This window comes from Myotis myotis, unplaced genomic scaffold, assembly GCF_014108235.1.
Source record: "Myotis myotis isolate mMyoMyo1 unplaced genomic scaffold, mMyoMyo1.p scaffold_m19_p_3, whole genome shotgun sequence".
NCBI lineage: Eukaryota > Metazoa > Chordata > Mammalia > Chiroptera > Vespertilionidae > Myotis > Myotis myotis.
Window position 1 is genome coordinate 173,179,499 of NW_023416335.1, and position 6,664 is coordinate 173,186,162.

The following is a 6,664-nucleotide window of genomic DNA, read 5'->3' on the forward strand; positions in this document are numbered from 1 at the left end:
GGACCCCCACCCTGATCCAGGACACCCTTCAGGGCAAACCATCTGGCCCCCACCCATGCACCAGGCCTCTATCCTATATAGTAAAAGGGTAATATGCAAACTGACCCTAACAGCAGAAAGACTGGGAATGACTGGTCACTATGACACACACTGACCACCAGGGGGCAGACGCTCAGTGCAGGAGCTGCCCTCTGGTGGTCAGTGAGCTCTCACATGGGGGAGCTCTGCTCAGCCACAAGCCAGGCTGATGGCTGCCAGTACAGCGGTGATGATGGGAGCCTCTCCTGCCTCCTCAGCAGCACTAAGGATGTTCGACTGCAGCTTAGGCCTGCTCCCCGCTGGCAAGTGGACATCCTCCAAGGGCTGCCGTGCTGCCAGAGGTATGTTTGATTGCCAGGTTAGGCCCAATCCCGTGGGGAGAAGGCCTCAGCCAGCAGATGGTCATCCCCTGAGGGGTCCCAGACTGCGAGAGGGCACAGGCTGGGCTGAGGGACCCCCCCCACCAATTCACAAATTTTTGTGCACCGGGCCTCTAGTTTAATATAAATGAAATTGTGTACTATGATGTCCTTTTTGTCTGGCTTGTCTCACTCAGCAAAATGGCTTTGCTGTTTATCCATGTTGCAGCTTGTTTGTTGCTTTTTCTTTCTAAATAAGGCCCCATTTTATGGGTATTCTGCATTTTGCTTTTCCACTCACCAGTTTATAGGCATTTGGATTGTTATAATGGATGTTGTCATGTAAGTCTGTGCAGGCATGGGTTTTCCTTTCTCTGCTCAACTCCCATTTGGTTTTGTTGTTGCTTTCATCCAGGTCTCCAGGTTTCTATTCAAGGACTCAGTGTTATAATTTTAATTCATAATTACTGCCCATAAGGACTTGGGGAAATGACAGATCCATGACAGTGCAGTGGGTGGTTGGTGTGCACAGACTCAGCATTGCTTTGAAGGTTAAATTGCACATCGATAAATAAGGTAAATCTCAGCTTTTACAGATGTAGTCAGTGAATGATGTGTAGAGGTGAGGGACAAAGGAAAGATATGATTGATGGTAACAATTATTATTGCTGTTCATGCTTTAGATTCAAGATTTTACAATGTCACAGTCATCTCATGATACTGATTAATTACCACTATTAAAAAGGATAATATGCCGAAACCGGTTTGGCTCAGTGGATAGAGCGTCGGCCTGCGGACTGAAAGGTCCCAGGTTCGATTCCGGTCAAGGGCATGTACCTGGGTTGCGGGCACTTCCCCAGTGGGAAATGTGCAGGAGGCAGCTGATCGATGTTTCTCTCTCATCGATGTTTCTAACTCTCTATCTCTCTCCCTTCCTCTCTGTAAAAAATCAATAAAATATATTTAAAAAAAAAAAAAAAGGATAATAGCTACTACTGATTTGCTAAAGATCCCATAGTTAAGATTTCAGAAAGTCAGGCTCTGTACATTGCCGAAGTTTTCAAAGTGTTCTCAGGACTTTGATTCATTTCTGAAAAAAAAATAAGATTAATAAATTATAGTATCTCTTTAGTTGTAATATCTCTGCTGTTCAAACAATATTGTTAAATTGATAAATGCCCAATTTCCTAAACAACAGCAAAAAACTTTAGGTAGGACCCTGAGTCAAAATTATGACACAGAATTTGTTATATAGTATACCCACATCAATATTAAGCCTTAAAAATTACAGAATTCTAGAAGGATGTGGAATATTCTCACTTACAAATGAGAAAATCAGCATCCTTGAATAATAAGATGGGGATGGGACTGCACAGCATGGCTGAAACAGTATTAGAACCTAAAGTTCCAGAAACACAGTTAAGCGTAGTCACAATGTCCTGTCTCCAGTAGCAAATTCTTTTTATGAGGATCTCCATGAGCTCCAACAATATTTGAAAGATATTTTGACATAAGAAAATTCTAGTTTAACGAAGAACTTGAGAAATGTTTTAGCATTTAAGATACTTGGCCAGAAATCCTAGGCATCCAAAGTATTTTATTTCTCTAACAGGGTTTTTTTTTATTTTTTTAAAATACAAATCAATGAAACATCTTTTCCTGTAAATTAAAGTGAAAAAGTTCTGATTTTTGTGCGTGTGCACAAAATCACCTGGGCTCTTGTTAAGAAAGTCCTTGAGAGAGTTGAGAAGGGACTCAGACTGTATCCTCAGGACTTAATAAAGTGTCAAGTTATCTCATTACAGTGTTTGAACGACTGAGAAATGTTAGTTCTTACTGGTCTGTAAGCATCGATCATGTTTTGCTTCTTTCTTTTTCTTTCTTATATTTTTAACCAGGAATGTCAAGAGAGTCATTTGTGGTGGCATCAAAACAATCATTTGAAACTGAAAAACACTGGTGTTTTTCTTTTACAAATGAGCAACCACGGACATTTTCTTTGCTCTCTTTTTGAAATAAGCTGTGATTTAGGGACAGCGGAGGAGGCCAGAATCCAGAAGTCTGCCTCGAGGGTCATTTGTTTCCAGTTTCTGGAGCACTGAGACCATCACTACAATTGCACTCTCACCATACAGACATTTTTGTTCTTGTGCCATAACAATGTGGGCACACATTAGTCATCTTCTCCAGCTGATATCTTAATTGGCACTCCTGCCTTGCTACCATTTTAATTCACAGAAAAGCCATTAGCAACTCCTCTTCCTCCTGACAAGTCCAGAGAAGGGAGAGTGCCACACACTAAAACTCTAACAGATATCACCACAGACAACAAAAATGAATGAAGTAATGCTGGGGGCAAGTGTCAATATGAAGTAAAGAAAAAGGTCAAAAACATTTTCATATTTGACATCTTTAATGACAATTTTAGGAGGAGAAGGGGACAAAGTTAATTTCAATAAGATTCCCCCACCACCCCGCAGGGAAAACAAACACAGTTTTTTTAAGTTTCCATTTCCTATATATTGGAAAATGGATATTTTAGCAACTTCAACTCAATTGATCCATGAGAAGCCCCCTTGGGGAAAGCATTTGCTCTTTTATCAATAAATACTCCCTAAATTTAGAGGCCAAATGTGGGGGATGTGCACCAAGTTTAAAATAATTAAGAAATCTGAGCACAATTGGAGAAAATACTTCCATTTTCAGAACTTTAGTTAAGAAGACTATGTTAGACTTCCTCTAATTTTATTTTCAGGATTTTAAGCTAAAGCCAAGTACTTCCTTAGCCAATGAAATTTCTTTCTTTTTTCCTTTCCCCCCCAGCAGTGTTGGTAGGTTTTCTATCAATTTACCTACTTTCTTTCCCTTTTCAAAATATTTTATATTGTGCTTAGTGGCATAAGTTGGCAATCGATAAATGAATCAATTGTCATTAAATATTTATTGACAGATACTGATGATAAGGAAAAATATGGACTTTTGATTCAAAATCCTGGGTTGAAGTCCCACCTTGCTATTATCTGCTTGTATGATTTCAGGCACTTAATCCCTTATTAACTTCCTCATCTATACAATGGTGAAGATGAAGAAAAAGTCCTGCTTATTATGATTATTGTAAAAAATTGTATAGAGTATAACAAGATGTTTTAAATACAAAATTAAATTATTAAGACCCCCTGATACATATTACACATTATAAGGTACTTGTAATAGTTAATTTTACATCTCAACTTAGCTATGGTGCCAGTTTTTTGGTCAGATATTAGCCTAGCTCAGTGGTTCTCAACCTTGGCTGCACATTAGAATCACCTGGGATCTTTTTAAAATCTTGATTTCTGGGCCTCATCATCCGGAAATTGTTTCTTTGTTACTAATGTTGTGGCCCCACCCCATAACAAAGAAACAGAATTTCTGGAGGATGAGGCCCAGGAATAAGGATTTTAAAAAGATTCCCAGGTGATTCTAATGTGCAGCCACGGTAGAGAACCACTGACCTAGCTCTTGCTGTGTAGGTATATTGCACATGTGACTAATGTTTACAACCAGTAGACTTTAAGTAATTCAGATCACCATGTATAATTTCAGTGGGCCTTATCAATCAGTTGAAGGCCTTAAGAACTAAAACTGAGGTTTCCAGACTAGAAGGAATTCTGCCTCAAGATGGCAATATAAAAATCCTGCCTGAATCCCCAGCTTGCCTGTAATCCTGCCCTACACCTTTAAACCTACCAGACTCCATAATCATGTCAGTGAATCATCTATCTATCTATCTATCTATCTATCTATCTATCTATCTATCTACCTATCTATCTATATCTATCATCTATCATCTATTTACTGCTCAAGAAGCTCCAGACATCTCCCCTTAGGATATATTGAAAAATAACAAAACCAACATGTGGTCATCAGCACTGTTTATCTCACGCCATGTAAAGAGAGATGGAGGCTTCACAAGAATTAATTGAATGCAAGAAGGAGAGAATGGATTCTTTTGAGTTTCAGCTCCCTTAGTACTTAATGCCTTCTACATGAGGGGTGTGTGGGATTGCTTAACAAGTGTTTGTGGAAACCAGGGGGTTTTACCCAGACCTAGAAACAAATGCTTGATTCTCATCTGCATATTTCTGAGGTAAGCCGCTCTTTAGAATAGCCCACACAAGCAGGATGATAAAGGACTGCAGCACAGAATGACTAGGTACCACGGATAGTTGGCCCTAGGAGAGGGTGCAAAAACAATTTCTATGGTTTTGCATGAAGGAGAAAGGGGATTAGAAGAAGGAATGAATCTAAGATGAACAATCCTATATAATAAAGAGCTAATATGCAAGTGGTGGTTATGCCCTTGTGCCCTCATGCCCTCGTGCCCTCGCGCCGGGGCCAAGGGACCTGAGACCGCACCCTCCACCTGGCAGGGTTTGACAGGGGACCTGAGGCTGCACCTTTTGCCCTGCAGGGCTTGATGGGGGTGGGGCCGGCCGGGTCTTGGTCTCATGAGATTTCGAGGTGAGCACAAGGGTGGGTGGGGACTTGACTCTGGGTCCCATGGCATGCCTTAGACTCTGACAGGAGGGACATTTTCATATACATTTTACTAAGTTTCTTTCATCTCTGACACTTATATTATAAAGGGCAAATAGCAATATTAAAATATTTCCTCTAATGAATTCCCCTTTAATGTGCATGAATTTCATGCACTGGTCCACTAGTAGATTATATTAGTCAAAGTTTCCCAGAGAACAGAATCAGTGGGAAACTGTATATATATATATTCCCCCCAAAATGTATACACACACTTTGAATAATTATAAAGGCAGCATTTATTAAAACACATTTCCTTTTCAAAATTGAGCTATCAGCTGTTAAAGTGTATATTTATTTTTTTTTGGGGGGGGGATACCCTGTATATCATATCATATCATATCATATCATATCATATCATATCATATCATATATATTTGAGAGAGAGAGAGAGAGAGAGAGAGAGAGAGAGAAAATTTTGTAGGAATTGGCTCACAAAGGTTGTAGAAGATGGGATGACATTTCCAGCTCAATAGTAAGGCAGGAAAAAATGGACAACTTTCTCCTTTATCCATTTTTTGTTCTACTCAGGCCATGAACAGATTGGATGATGCCTACCCAATTAGGGAGAGAAATCTACTTTACTGAGTCTACTACTTCAAAGTCTAATCTCATCTAAAAACACCCTCACAACCACATGCAGAAAGTTGACACATAACATCACACAGATCACGTGAAAAGATACCTATTGAGGAGAGGATTTGGTGCTGCTGTTAAGACTAAAGGCTAGTGTACTTCTCTGAAAGCTTCTTCATACATCAAGAGTCCTAGGTTGGCCCTGGCTGGTTTGGCTCAGTGGACGGAGTGTTGGCCCATAGACTGAAGGGTCCCGAATTTTAATCCAGTCAAGGACATGTACCTTGGTTGCAGGCTTGATCCCTGACCCTGGTCGGGGCATGTGCGGGAGGCGTCCAATAGATGTCTCTCTCTCACATCGATGTTTCCGTCTCTCCCCTTCCCTTCCGCTCTTTCTAAAAATCAGTGGAAAAATGTCATCAGGTGCGGATTAACAGCAACAACAAAAAAGAGTCCCAGGTTGTGTTGAAAACTGTCCTAAACAATCAATACATAAACACAAAAGACATGAGACCACACCAAGACAATGAACTAGGGAAGACGATAGCCATGTTCTAGCAGAGCTATATGACTATCTCACATCAGAAGATACTTCTCACTCCTGGTCTCTTCCTGGTTCCATCCACTACAGTAGCTAAGCCTTGAAAATGGAGTAGGGAAGCAATATCTCCTTTTACCTCACCTCTTCCATGCAAGCAGCCAGCATCATAACTTTAACCAGGGATGAGGGAAGAATTATGAATAGATTTAAAGAGGACTGGTCCATTTTAATAATATAAAGTGACTGGAAATTTTGGACTCTATTCATTGTGTTTATTCTTTCAACAAAGCAGGGTTGGAATCAAGTTTTGAAGAAAATTAAAACAATTTATGTTTATATCCTGAGTTGAGAAATTATTAATAAGCTACAAAAGGTAAAAGATCCTCATCCATTTATGTTCCTTTCCAGTTTACATAGTTTAATATCATCTCTTTATAAGAATACCATGAAATGTGATTTATGTCTTTATTTTTTAAGATGGGGAAGTTCAGTCTCAGAATAATTAAGTGATTTGCCTAAAGTCCAGAGCTAGAACTATATCCAGTCTGATGACTGATATGGTCTAAGCACA